At 33.8% G+C, this 15,175-nt stretch overlaps 2 protein-coding genes across 5 annotated transcripts in view; both read left to right on the plus strand.

Annotated features, from left to right (window-relative positions):
• The window catches only part of LOC111506190 (limbic system-associated membrane protein), a 1,118,878-nt gene that overhangs the window by 496,256 nt on the left and 607,447 nt on the right, over positions 1-15,175 (plus strand). The gene's annotated exons all lie outside the window — the stretch shown is intronic.
• LOC111504522 (facilitated trehalose transporter Tret1-2 homolog) overlaps positions 7,413-15,175 on the plus strand; it is a 49,224-nt gene continuing 41,461 nt past the window's right edge. The window contains exon 1 of one of the 4 annotated variants that reach the window (XM_074171765.1): positions 7,413-7,889. The gene's annotated coding sequence lies outside the window, so the exon portion shown is untranslated. The remainder of the gene's footprint in view (positions 7,890-15,175) is intronic. The other 3 variants (XM_074171767.1, XM_074171766.1, XM_074171763.1) reach the window with 3 other exon arrangements.

A 15,175-nucleotide genomic window follows, 5' to 3' on the forward strand; every position in this document is an offset into this window, starting at 1 on the left:
TTTAGCAATATCCGATTCTTCAATAGGTACTAGGATCATAATTGTTAAGTCTCAATCGATAACCAATAAGAAGAACCATATTGAATTGATAGTCAATTATAAAAATCCGGACGTTTTATGCCTATCTGAAACTCGTTCAGACTTACTGTCACAAAATAAAATAAAACTCGTTTTTGTGAAACATTTATTTTTTTGCAGATTATGTTTTCAAATATTATTAGGGAATTGGTAATGCGTTATGAAGCAATTTTCAGATTCTCATTCATTTTAGAATTGATTAATTTCTTAATTTACTTTCTGTCGATTTTTATTTTTTTGAGTGAAAATCATACGTCGGACAAAGAAATACCAAGAGATCAAATTTTCTCAAAAATTAATGAGGATTTCAAAAATGATTTTATTTTGAAAAGAAAGCATTGGCGTAGTACTTTTTCCCCAAAAATATTCAAAGCGAAACCCGTAGTGATGCCACTGTTTAAAAAAATACAAATTTGTGTACATCAGAAAATGCGCCTCGAGGCATGGAACATATGTACCGAATATGCCAAAGATGTCTACAAAATTATCTCAGTTATTATTGAAAAACTGATTATTTTTGAAAACTTTGCCACCCTGTATCTCAAAAGTTAAGGCGTTTAGGACATACGTCCATAGAAAGTTTTTTTCTTAGAATGGGTCTAAAAATTACCTCTTTAAATATTAGCATGTGTTTAAGGAACACCCTGTATATATAGAAATGTCAGAGAGAAAACAGGTAAAACCACAATCATCTCGATAAATGAGATTGAAATTCAAGGAAATATTGCTAACAATAAGAAGAATATAACTGACACATTTGCTGAATTTTATTCATCTGCAGGATAAAATGCCGTAATCTCGCATTTTAATAGTACTTATTTCAATAACTTTACTTCTATGAAGATTGGTAATACATTTTTTTGCCCCTATGCATGGTTATAAAGTGTCAGATGTGATTTGTTCTTTAAAGAACGTTACATCTGTGGGCATTGACTCTCTCAACAAAAATTATAAAAACTATCGGACCTCTTATTGCATGCCCTCTTCAAGATTTGATCAACATGAGTGTTGAATATGGCAAAATTCCTAGATAATTTGAGACTGGTATCGTCACTCCATTATATTGAAAAGACAGAAGAACATTGTTAGAAAACTTTAGGCCGATTACTGTACCAACTGTCATATGTGAGATTTTTGAGAGGTGCATACACACCAGAACACTTGGTTTTCTTGATAAAAATAATGTTATGAGCAGGCATTAACATGGATTTCGCCCTGGAAGATCGACGGGGAGTGCTTCGGTAGGTTTTCTCGATTACGTCCATATCTTCTTTGGCCTTTCTGAAGCATTTGACTTATTCAATATTGATTTTGTCTGGGCAAATTATCTGGATTGGGATTTTTGGGCATTTTTTAGTCGTGGCTCGCATCTTATCTTAAGAGATTTTCTTGTCCAAAATAATCCTCCAAAATAAACAACAGAAATTCATTGAATGTGTTTCAAAATACCTGTTCTATTTCGATGTTTTGTGATTTGATATAATTGAATATAGAGTTTTTGTTGTGTGATTTCCTATGTTAACAAAAACTAAAAATAACTTGCAACAAAAACTTTGAAAATTATTTTACTATTCAAAAAAATTGATCGTGGGTAACACTATAGTTGTGTAATATGTAATTTTGCAGGCTTTTAAAATAAATCTTCATATACAGTATGCTGTCTATTTATCGTTTTATGATTTTTTTTTTCGTAGTCCCCATTTGAAAAAAAAATAAAACTCCATTTAGATAGCCGTGACTTGAAATTTAGATGTATTTTTCAATGCTGAACAACTTTTTTGGATAACATTTCCCGATTTTTTTTTAAATGAGAGTACTTTACTCCTGTCTCAAAATCAAATATTTGACGACTCCTCGTATATTTCGTGTGTTTTACTGTATTTTGTTAATGCATGTTTGGTTTTAGGGAATGCACAAACTTTTATCAAGAATAACTTTATAAATAAGTTTCCCATATGGTGCATACTTTGGGGATGACACAATGAAGTGGAAGATATAAATGACTCGAAACGACATGATTTTCAGAACAAAAAATCAGAACTTCATTAGTGGAATTTTCTCCCAATAATACATTGACACATTATTTTGAGAAATATTCCATACATATCAAATTGAAATCATTACATATTACCAGCACTGCTTCCCTTCGATTAATATCCGATTGATATCCGAGTGAAGTTCTTCTGGAATTCAGTGATATTTCATTGAATTGACGGAGTAGAATATACCTAGTTATCGAAACCTTTATGGAGATTGTTCTTCTGTTACTTTCTGGGATGAAATTAACGTAAATATTCTTCAAACAGACTCGATATGCTGTAAATGTTCAATATACAAACTTTTCCGCATCCACAAATCATGTTCAACTTCAGTCCCAAAAGCTCCGATATGTGCCCTCCAGTCGAGCCAATAGCCAATTTACTATGCAAGCATATAATCCCGTACCCACTCAGTAAATACCCTTAGTACATTTTCTCATCAAATACATGCATCGACCAAAAATGTTCTTATTGAAGTTATTCGAAAATGCAAATGAAATATTGAACTATTACATGAATGTATTCTATCAATGAATGTTTATTTTGGATCATTTTTTTAACCGAATAGTATAATATGATTAGTAATAAACATCAGATCCAATATAATATTATCAAACAATATACCATGACTACATTGTATGATAGTTGACAGTATCCTGAATTTCGCGAACTGGAAGTTCATACAGATAAGGAGTTGTAAGAAAGTTCTTGTCGTTCCTGAACGCCACCAAGACGACAAGAGAGCACTTCACTTCCGTTCTTCTAAGAGCCCTTCAATGGAGTCTCGTCATTGCTGAACTTTGGAATTCACCCCCCCCATAACTAAATGCTATGAACAGGAGTTTCTCTGATAGGAAATATTGATGTTTACTAATTGAAACCTATATGGATATGAGTTTTAAATTGGTTACAGAAATTATGAGAACTGTTAAACAAGCATTTACTTACATAGGCAATGTTCAGAGCGTACAGATCTCGTGTCATATTTTTTTTCAGCTTATATATTGAACCTGGGTATATCAGAAACTGAAACAGATATTCATACAGTACAGTTGGAATAAAATTCATAATGTCCACTTCTTCATCTTCGAATGCTATTAGGCAATGTCACACAACTACAGTTTGATCAAAAGTGGTTGACAATGTTTCATGGCGAATTTCACTTGTTCGGGCTTCCATTGTCTGATATTATTCTGATATGATTGAAAATCAATTTACTATCAAGTTACTTCACGATGTTTCGATTTTTACAATCGTTACAATCGAAACGTCGTGAAGTAACTTGATTTCGAATCATATTGGAATCATATCAGACAATGGAATTTCGAAGTAAAATGTACAATTTGATTATTTATATGAAAGTGAAACTTTCAGTTTACACAATGACAAGTCATCATTCAGTCGTTCTAACAGTCAACCTGAAAGATTGTCTCATAATGCGCCAAAAAATAGATAAATAGATGGTAGGTTAGATAAACATTTGTAACTGATAACGTAGGTACTTCGTTTAAGGATAGTGAAAAATGTTTGAAATCTCCACTAAAACGGTTCAGTTGACATCGTTTTATATGCTCGTAAATGTCATTGTGAATTTGATTGTATTGATTTGATAGTCTGAACTATGGCAAAAAACCTGTGACGATGTATGTCGGAGTTAGTTGGCTTTCATACGTCTTATTAAGGTTATTCACATTAGTTCAGAAAGTGATTCTCCGGTCTAAGTGAGAAGGTACTACTACATTAATTACCTTATGGAACGAAGAGTTGTAGTGTGTCCACCATTAGATATTTTTCAGTTCATATATTTTTTTCCATTTTAAAATTTGAAAATTGAAACATATGCAGAAATTATTGACTTTTTGAATTTTCAACTTGAACTAATTGAATTGAAAAGTCATTTTGAGTTTCAGTCAGCCCCTGATGATGCTAACTTGGTGAGCGAATTACGCGTCGAAAGACGGTAATTTTCATTTGGTGTACGGAACCATACATACCATACATACCAGAAGATTAAATTCTACCTATAAAATTGAATTGATTGGTTTGGCTATTCAAACAAGCAGCATAGTTAAATGTATGTGATACCAGAACTTGACAATAAGTTTCACTCGCCGTTAAGGATGGAAACAGTCGTATTTCATATATGATTTTCAGAGGATAATATGCACGCCTTATAAGTTAGTTGACATTACTATCTGCTTGATACCCTCGACAGAAAAAAAGTAGATCTGCAAGCTTATGCAGATGATCTTGCCATCTAGGCAAGGTCCACGTTGGGAAAAGTAGCTGGTGATAACCTCCAAAGCACGATGGACGTTGTTCAGAGTTGGTGACTGAGGGAGCAGATGTCTGTCAACCCCAGCAGATTTGTGATGATCCCCTACACCAGGAAGAGAAAATTTCACGATCTAACGCCACTTTCCCTCAATGGTTAGGTCATTTCATTTGGAACGGAGGTGAAATATCTTAGCATTGTTTTTGATAAAAAACCCACCTGGAACGCTCACTTGGATGAAAATTTCATACATAGCCAGAGTGTTCCTATGTACATGTCGGAGGATTTGTGGTAAAACTTGGTGTTTGGTTCCCAAACAAATCCATTGGATTTATATGATGATTGTCAGACCAATGATCCCTTATGGTGCAATTTCCTGGTGGCCGAGGGCTTTAGAGAAATCGGCCAGGAAAAGCTCTCTGGCTTACACAGACTGGCTTGTCTGGCCATCAGTACTGCCATCAGTACAACACCGTCAGCGGCCATGGAGATCCTTCCAGATCTACCTCCTCTTCACATTTTTCTGGAGAGAGGCTAGATGGACTGCATATAGACTTGTGCACATTGTCAATTGGACAAATCGATTTGATGCAGAGTGCAACAGACTGTTAGTTAACACTGGAAGTCACAGCATTCGGAAGGTGACCTCTGACTTCATGCCTTCAACTGTCAACTACGAACTGCCTTATGAAGTACTGTTCCTGAGTAGATAGGACTGGATCGTCCGGAAGAAGGAAATATTAAGAGCAGATAGTTGTTCTTTTACAGATGGATCTAAAACACCTTCCTGTTCTAGTGTAGATGTTTTCAGTCGCAAACCCAGGATAGAGATATCAACCTGTCTAGGAACCTATGCGACTGTATTTCAAGTGGAAATTTACGCTACTGAATTGTGTGCGGAGAGATTGGAGGAATTCAACCTCATACAGGTCAATAAAAATATTCTCGGACACTCAAGAGGCGTTGGAAGCTCTTGGTTCCTATCGAGCAACGTCTAAATTGGTAGAAAAATGTCAATAACGACTCCCCTCGATAGGAAGAACAGATTGTCTCTGGTCTGGATTCTTGACCATACTGACCTGGAAGGCAATGAGGCTGCTGAATCCCTTGCAAAGGAGGGTACTGCAAGCACCTTCATCGGACCAGAACCTGTAATTGGCATCGATTCAGGCTTTGCCAAACAAATATTGAACAACTGGATAGCAAGAAGATTTAAGGATTTCTGGCAGAATCTTCCAGTATTGGCTCACTCCAAGGCGTTTATTCACCCTTCGAAGTTTGATACCGAACAGTTGTTGATCTACGGTAGGAAAGATTTCTATTTGATTTTGCATAAATGAATAGCATATCAGTCCTTTCATCATTTGAATACATCTTTAAGATATTCATAAACAGTTTTCAACAGATATCAACAACGCATTCATTTCTCCTGCCATAGAAACCAAGCGAAGCCTACGTGTTCGAAATGGTAAATGAATTGAGGTGCTATTTGATCATACAAAATCATACAACAATCGTATTTTCACCAAAAACTGATATTTTCGTTACTTCCAGGATTGAGAATTGTAAAAATATTTAGAATTATAATTGATTAGGGAGAAATAAGCCTTGAAAGAAGGATTACTGCAATACAAACATTTACGAAACGAAAATATATGAATTTTCATTGTTTTATGGTATCTACCTGTCGAATTTCTTGGGTTGTTTGAATTATATTTTGAAGAAATCGAATCAATTTACAATAAAAGTAACGAGAGGATCATAATTCAAAATTGATGTCACTGATGATGCTAATTATTCCAAATGAAACACTGTAAAAATATCAAATGTGATATACCCTTGGATTTTGAATCTACTGCTTCATCGATATCTGTAATAAAAAAGACAGGTCCATACTTAAAAAAAAAATGATGGTGGCCAAGTTGACACGAAACGTTTTATCGAATATTTATTATTACATCGTCATAGTACACGTCGGATACAATAACATTTTCGTTTTCCATTTTTTGATATTCTCCGAAACAACAATTCCTTTAAAAAAAACGAAGAACTGCATTTTTGGTTTTCCTCGTATAACTCGAGAAGGGCGAGACTCCCGGTAAATTTTCTTCGACCATTGTAATGTTACCTTGTTTTCTCATTCAATCGTCTTCGTATCTGTTACGGTTTAGAATATAGCAATGTTACCACATGAAAAACGGCCTGTATGTACATGAAATTTTTATGAATTTTTATTTTCAAGAAATCACATCACATTGCATTTACATGTATCTTCGAATATATTTTGGAAGCAAACATATCATGAAATCGCGGGGTTATAAATCAAAGTCAATGAGTTTGTTGTGATGGTAGAAAGACTCAAGTTGAGATATTCTTTAGCCGATCATTTCGATGTAGGTGCTTTGTTCACTCACTCGAATTGACCGCCGTGTTAGTCGGTGGTCCAAGCCCCAGGCTGAACGATCGATTTTCACTTGCTATCGTCCAACCCCTTGTTAGGGATCACACGTAGGAAGGTAACACCTCGTTAATCCTTAACTCGCACAATTTTCGACATCTGAGGGTTGTCGTTCGTAGGGGTGCCACAGCTGGTTAACGGAAAAACATATTTTAAACAGACAGATTTTTTTTCACATAACACGACCATGAGCATGAACTTAACCTCTACCCAACATTTGGGCCCGTCAAGTAGTTTATACAACGAGGCCTTGGTCGAATCCTTCCGATTCTTCCAAACTGAAGATGGCCCTAATCAGTCGATCTGTTTAAGATCTAAACACAGTTTTGGAAAGCTTTTATTTTTTTACATCAATAGTAGAAAAATGTCTTCTAGTCGCTGTGACTCATACTGTTGAAATGACATCACGCTACATCATTTAGATACTGTTTGATTTGTCAAATGTCTTCAGCTTATTGTAAGTACTGATACGCCTGCTGAAGAATTCAAAAAAAAAAATTAATTTTTCATACACCAGAATGGAAAGTTGAACAATTAGAACGGACATTTCTCCAACTAGAGAGTTTTTCTGTTATCACTAGCCACTACTAGAAACACATTCAAAATGTCATTAATGTAAACTTCCAATTTGATCTTCATAGTGTGTTGTTTGACACTCTTTTCTTATCCAGCTCTATGCGCAATTCGTCGTCTGCAATCTCATTAAACAATCAGGTTTCATCATTAGAATTTCTTCATTTCGAATATGGCATAGAGATCAGTCGAATGCCTGCATTTGTACCAATATACGATAAGAAAAATAAATATTTGGGTAATTCAACATATCTGTTCCACGATTTCATCCAACACCTGGAAAATGAGTGCAGAATAAACAAGAAGGAAATAGTGATATGTGAGTTTGTTTGAATTGCAAGAATGTAATGCAGTTGAGTTGAGAACGGAATATCAAATACTTTCTGAAGCTCCGAAGGGAATTATTAATAACTTCACCATAAATTAATGTCTGCTGTTCATTACATGTATTGGATTTGTTATTGTGGTGAGTGAAACCTTTTTTCTACTAGCATTTGTATGCTTTCTACATAGTTTTGAATGAAAAAAAAACATTTGCCATATAAGAAGAGTGTAACTTCAAAAATAGCCATTTCAGATAGTACAGAAAATAGAACCAATGAAAGCGAAGCATTACTGTGCTCTGCTCGAATCTCGATGCATTATTTTCAGAATATTTTGATTTTTCCATCAACACACTTTTATAAGACATAGTACATGTACTGAAAATATATCAAATTCAGATACACACCATAGTCAGATGATCGCCTAATGAAACACATTTTTTTCTTCATGTTCATTACTGTCATACGTGAAGTCCGGGTTTCTTCAGTAAATAATAACTAGCTTCAGGGACTATCTAAACAATTTTCGTGAAATTTGTATCGAAATGCGCAACCTGAATTTTGTCACTATGCAAATGTTTTCAGAGATGTATGATTTGAGTAATATTGCCTGAATATGTCATTTTCATCGTCATATTAGTTTAGTGCTGAAAATGGAGATCAGAACTATCGATTTGAAAATATGTAAAAATATATTCCACTGTGGTCTGTTTTCTCATATTGACGGAATTAACAAATATATTGATTATTCGAAAAAATCATCGATTGAAAAATGTACAGTATTATGCCAAACATCAGAGATAGTCTGGTGCTTGAACAAATATAATGAGAACTGATCATGCTATAATAACGCATTTAATGAAATAGCAATTTCATTAAATGCGTTATCCATGCTCAGAGATAACTGAGAAATTAAAAATCAACATTTTTAAAAATTAGTTTTGAAGATAAACTTTTATATTCGGGCTCTGGAAAGAAGAAAATATTTCTTCTCACAATTGATATCGTATGAGAATTTTGTTGTGAAAACTATCAACAAGCAATCTTACCGTAGATAGAAGAATCTTGACATACGATAGGACGGTAGTACGGGTGCTTGCTTCCGATTCGCGTTGTGAGTTGTTTTGGATTCCTTTGAAAATGCCTACCCCTAATGATATCACGCTGGTAGATGTGTTCAAGTGGATGTCGAACCTTGAAACACCGGAAACATTAGAACTCATACAGAGTGATCTGTCTACCGTCAATCACAAATTATCCACACTTGAACAGGAAAATACGAAATTGGACGGGAAAATAACTCAACTAGACGACCGACTTCGCAGAAATAACTTGCTCGTATTTGGCCTTCAAGTAGAAGATCCAGTGGATTCACTCTCTTATCTGAGCAACATATTGAACATAGAACTCTGGTTGTCCCACATCGACAATATCTATTACTTTCCAACTAAAAGTGGCGCGAAAATTCTCAAAATTGATCTATTGGCCTAGTGGAAAAAGTTAAAAATCCTTCGTAACATCAATAAATTGAAAGGAACGCAGATTTATGTAGCAAATGATTTGAGTCCTCAGGATTAAATCACTCATAAGGCTTTGCGAGGACAACTGAACACAGCCAAGAAAAACGGAATCAAAGCTTTTATCAGAAATAATCGTGTACTCGTTGACAACTCGAAATATACAATTGACGAGATTGCTAGTAACCCTGAGTTGCTTTCTCCATCTGTGGCAAACTTGAAAAGAAAAGACCCACATACTTATACTCCCAATCAACAAGCTGTCAAAAAAACCATAAGGACAATTCTGTTGAGAGCTGCAAAAAATCAAGATCCCAAATAATTTCATCTTTGTATAATATATTTTATAATATTTTTCAGTAAAATTGCCTCCTTATGTCAAACGTCACATTTTGTCACGTGAATACCAGATCTTTTCTAGTGATTTTCAAGAATTTAAGCAAAAGGTGTTCAATATATACGATATTGTTATCATATCCGAAACATGGTTGTCTGCTACAGTAACCGATGAGTCTATCTCATTACCCGGATACCACAGTTATTCCGACACGATCGAAATACCCGTGGTGGGGGTGTTGCCATTTTTGTGAAGCAGTTCCTAAACGCTAATGTATCAAACCTTAATATTGCTCTCAACTCTGAGCAGGTATGGATATCATTCATATTCAACAAAGAAAAATATGTTATTGGCTCTCTCTACTGGGCCCCAAATTTCCCTGCGCACGATTTTTTTGCTGATCTGGAAGAGGTGCTATCAGCACTAGGGGCTCCATGGTTGACAGCAAACTTGAAGTTCATGATGAAACTGCGTGATAGAGCTTTTACCAGATTCAAAAGAAGCAAGCTCTTCTTCCACTGGGAGAAACCTCACAAACCGCACAATTAAGTTGGAAAAGAAGGCCTACCTGGAGTTCCGTCTCAAAAGTGATAGATATGAATTTTGAAAGGATTTAGCTTCCTTGGGCATGCATAAAAAATCCAGTAGAACCATCCCTGAGGAGCTCACTAATGCCAATGATCTCAATACCTCCTTTTGTAATAGCTCTTCACTTACTTCGAATCCAGGAAATGATATCATATCATTTCTTTCCAACAACTATTCCTTTGATGATCACAGTTTTGCTTTCCATGACAAAACGGAGAATGAGGTGTATAAAATACTTCTCTCAATAAAATCCAATGCGGTTGGTGCCGATAATATGTTAATGTTAGATTCATAAACTTTCGACACGAATTGCCATCAGCTTTTATTGGTTTTGTTAACAAACTTTCATCAACAAACTCAGGTTTCGGACCGACGTTCATAATCTCAATTTGAGATTCAAGAACTTGCTCACTTTCCCTCACCACAAAACCTCCTATTATCGTGGTTCACACATTTTTTGGTTGGATGGAAGAGCTCATGTTGCGATTTCTCCGTAGCATGGTCAGAAATTGAATCCTGCCATTCGATAGGAGGTTATATTTTTGTACATATAAATATATATATATATATATATATATATATATATATATATATATATATATATATATATGATGAGCTGTTTTCTCGGGTTTCGGGAAACAGGTGAAGGGAAACATCCATCCCTATAAATTGAGACACAGAGTTCGAAGTAATCAGTCTAGTTGAAAAAACCAGACATCACCAGAAGATGGCAAATGAGACTTTGCCGAAACGTTGTGAAAATAATCCTTATGGGGAGAAAATACACAGAACACGGAGCGAAACCCGAGAAAACAGCTCATCATACTTTATCCGTGAGAATCTTCGAGTTAACATATATATATATATATATATATATATATATATATATATATATATATATATATATATATATATACATATATATATATATATATATATATATATATATATATATATATATATATGCAACAATTGTAATTTGGATTATATTGGAACAACATCTGGAATTATCAAAGATAGAATAACTTCACATGAAAGTGATATAAAGCTTGATAAGATGACATGAACCAAATTACTCTAATATCAAAGTTTTTCATACAGAAAAAATATTTCCAAACGCCTCTTTCTTGAAATAGTTGAAATTAATGAGTCTTCTAATTGTATGAATAAGAGAACTGACATTGATAATCTCAGCAGTATATACAGTAACTCACTGAAACTACACCAAACATCATAATGATAATAATGTAAATTGTATCAATCAACTTTCCCTTCAGAGTCAAAGATTATCAAATCATCATGCCCATTGAAAAATGACATTCATGTGACGGTATAACATTTGTCAAACCAAAAAAATCCATTGATGTTTAACTTTTTTTCGTCGATTTATTTGTTCAATTCATTGTTTTTTACATATTTCTACTGTAAGGCCCTGAAGACGCTTTCCACTAGAAGCGAAAGCTTGGCAAAGTAAAGCAGAGTTTTGATTTTTGATTTTTTGAAGTTAACGTTTTGCTTATTTTTGACAGATATCCCCTTTATTTTAAAAAACAAGTTCGGTTAATTGGCATCAATTCACGTATACATAACAAACTTATCATAGAGTTCAACTTTCCTGATAAATTTTCACTTATACGGACATTTTTAGAGAGAAATTTAAAAAGGGCTATAAAAAATTTAACATGACTGGTGCGAAGTTTCAATCACTTGGCTATTTTCTTAAACAAACGTCAGTACCTTCAATTTTGAAAAAGCAGACACAACTCAAAAACTGCAATAAGTAATAATAAAATTACTAGAGTTGAAATTACATTAAAATTTCAATATTCAGTATTTACAGATTATTTATAAACACTAACTAGGGCGATAAGGATGCTTAATCACGTTGAATAAAATTTTTAAGTAGGTCTTGACAAACAAAATGCATGCTGTGGTAGTGTCAAGTTGTTGACTTACTTGTCAAATTTTCAACAGTTATTGTTGCAATAATGTTGTCTCTCTAGGAAAGAATAGAAATAGTTTTGATAGGTGGTGAGAATACACCATACCGGCAAGTAGCTAACAATTTTAATGAACGGCATCCAGGAAAAAATGTTCAACATACTACTGTGTCAAGAATGATATCGAAATTCAGAGAAACAGGATCCGTAGCAAATCAATTTAAGAAAAAGCACACTCCAAGTAAATATGATGAGGAGGCCCAACTTAACATTTGTTCAAAAGTTATTGAACACGGGCAAACGAGCATAACCGATATTATAAAAAATACCAATTACAAGAGAGAAAGTGTTAGAAATTTTTTATTGAAGAATAAATTTTGGCCTCACAAGCCAAAATTTATTAACACATTAAAAGAACGGGATTTTGATCTCCGTTTGGGGTTTTCATTCTGGTTTCAAGGAGAGAGAGAGAAGAAAATGTAAAGTTTCCGTATAAAATTTTATGGACAGATGAGGCAACGTTCTCTTCAAATGGAACGTTAAGTTCTCAAAATTGCCGATGGTGAGCCCAAGAAAATCCCAATTTCACAGTTGAATGTGGTGATCAGTATTCCTTCAAAGCTAATGTATGTTGTGGGATACTTAACGACCAAATAATTGGGCCATTTTTCTTTAGGGAAAATTTATCATCCGTCGGTTATCTCAACCTTTTAAATAATGAGGTTAGTAAAGTTTTAAATAATATGCCTTTAAATATTGAATACGACCTATGGTTTCAGCTTGATGGCGCACCAATACATCACACGGTTGCTGTAAAACAGTCTCTCCTACAAATGTTCAGAGGAAAAGTAATTGAACGTAACTGGGAACATTATTGGCCACCTAGATCACCCGACTTGACGCCTTTAGACTTTTCCTTGTAGGGTTACCTGAAACAAAAAATGTACCGAAGTAGACCATTTACTGACATACAACATCTTGAAAATACCATTCGCCAGTGCTGTACAAATATAAATCCCCGATTTATTAAAAATGCAGTTACAGATGTCAGTAGAAGGACCATAATTTGTATTGAACGTGGAGGACGACATACTGAAATGTAGGCTATAAGTGTTTGACAACCTCATTTAGATCAATGAGTAATATTTTGTACCCATTAGTATTTTCTATAATATTATTGTTGTTTAAAATTTATGAAAATAATAATAGTTCTATCGAAATTATTTGCATTTTTTTTCAGTTGCCTCTACTTTTTCGAAATCAAAGGTTTGTTTAAGAAAATAGCCAAGTGATTGAAACTTTGCACGAGTCAAATTTTTATAGAGCAAATTTTTAATTTCTCCCTAAAAATGTCCGTATGAGTAAAAATGTATCGGAAAAGTTAAACTCCATGATGAGTTTGTTATGTATACATGAATTGATGACAATTAACCGAACTTGTTCTTTAAAATAAAGGGGATATCTGTCAAATATAAGCAAAACGTTAACTATATCCAAGTTGCATAAAATTTGGCATATGGATATAAAATTGCCGTAGACACAACTTTTTCAAGTAACTTTTTGTTGAATTCGATCTAAAAATGGCACTTTTTCAATTTTTTTCAAAAAAAAAGTTGAATTTGACAAACACTGAACGTCAATGGGTCGCAGTTGGCCGCACTTCAATGGTGACACTGTATATATATATATATATATATATATATATATATATATATATTTATATATTTCTTTGTATTTTGTTTCCTATCAATAAAAGCAATTTTTATTATTATTATTATTAATTATTCATTTACAGATTCTGACACACATACAATATATATAATGTTTTTTTTATATTATGTTATAATGATGATAGAAATATGTTTTAGATATTAATTTTTTTCACAAATGATCATAACAATGATGATTACTACTTAGCTTACCAGATTCTGAGATGAATACAATGTTACAATGTTTCATATGTAGTTTTTGTCTTTAAAATATCTGAGGAATCATTCTGTGCAATATCAAAGGCTTTCTGAAAACAGATCTATACTCTATACTGATATTATGAATGTGCAAGTTTGTGAGGATGGTTAAATGTATATATGTAGTTATGTTTGTGGCTCTTTCACGCCTAAACAACTGACCGGATTCAGATGAAACTTCACATAAATATAGCGTATACATCAGAATAAGATATAGGCTGCAATTTACAAAGGTTTGTGTAATTTTTGTCATGCCATAATGATAATTATTAAGTAAATCGATACTTTCTTGCTCCCTAGGAGCTACCTTGGCGTCCGCTGCATATATCGTTGGAGTTACATGAAGATAATGTAGCATATATCTACCTCTGATGTGGTAGCTACTATATGCCAAATACTGAGCCATAAATACAAATAAATTGGATGCACATTTTTGAATATCTGTCAAATTTTCATAAAAATTAAAACAATCAATTGTCGTTTTAAGTATTTAATATTGATAAACTTTGTCTATTACACTAAGTAAGAGAATTAGTGATTTCGAACCCCAAGGGAAAAAATAGGGGTTTAAAGATCTTATTGAATTTCGTTAGTTTTGAAGTTGGGAAACTGAAATTTTGGGTTAATGAAAAAGTATTGTAATCATTTGTTTGAGATGATTCGTCATGACATGTCACGTGACAAACCAAATTCAACGCGAGCGATGACGCGGGCCACAACTGGTCTAAGATATAACCAAAGTACTGTTTCGATTAATTTTTCTAGGTGTCATAACGTAGGTCATATTCCATATTGAGCCCAAATGCTCCAAACACTGTTTTCGTCAAATGGATATTTTGATAAATACCAGGTGACAAACACCTGAAAACATTGTGACATGAAAACTATTATTTATTATAAACCACTCGACAGGTTTCGATTAATGTGATACATTACTTTGGCAGAATTAACAAATCATCCGATAATGCATCAAACAATAAGCCACAATCCGACAACCCTGTTATGGTCTGAATATTGACAAATGGATCATTGCATCAAAATTGAACATCGAAACTGTTCATGACAATGTGTAACGTTATA

The sequence above is a fragment of the Leptinotarsa decemlineata genome, unplaced genomic scaffold (genome assembly GCF_025532065.1).
Source record: "Leptinotarsa decemlineata unplaced genomic scaffold, Ldec_3_MD MMD2_tig00000035_RagTag_RagTag, whole genome shotgun sequence".
NCBI classification, from domain to species: Eukaryota; Metazoa; Arthropoda; class Insecta; order Coleoptera; family Chrysomelidae; genus Leptinotarsa; species Leptinotarsa decemlineata.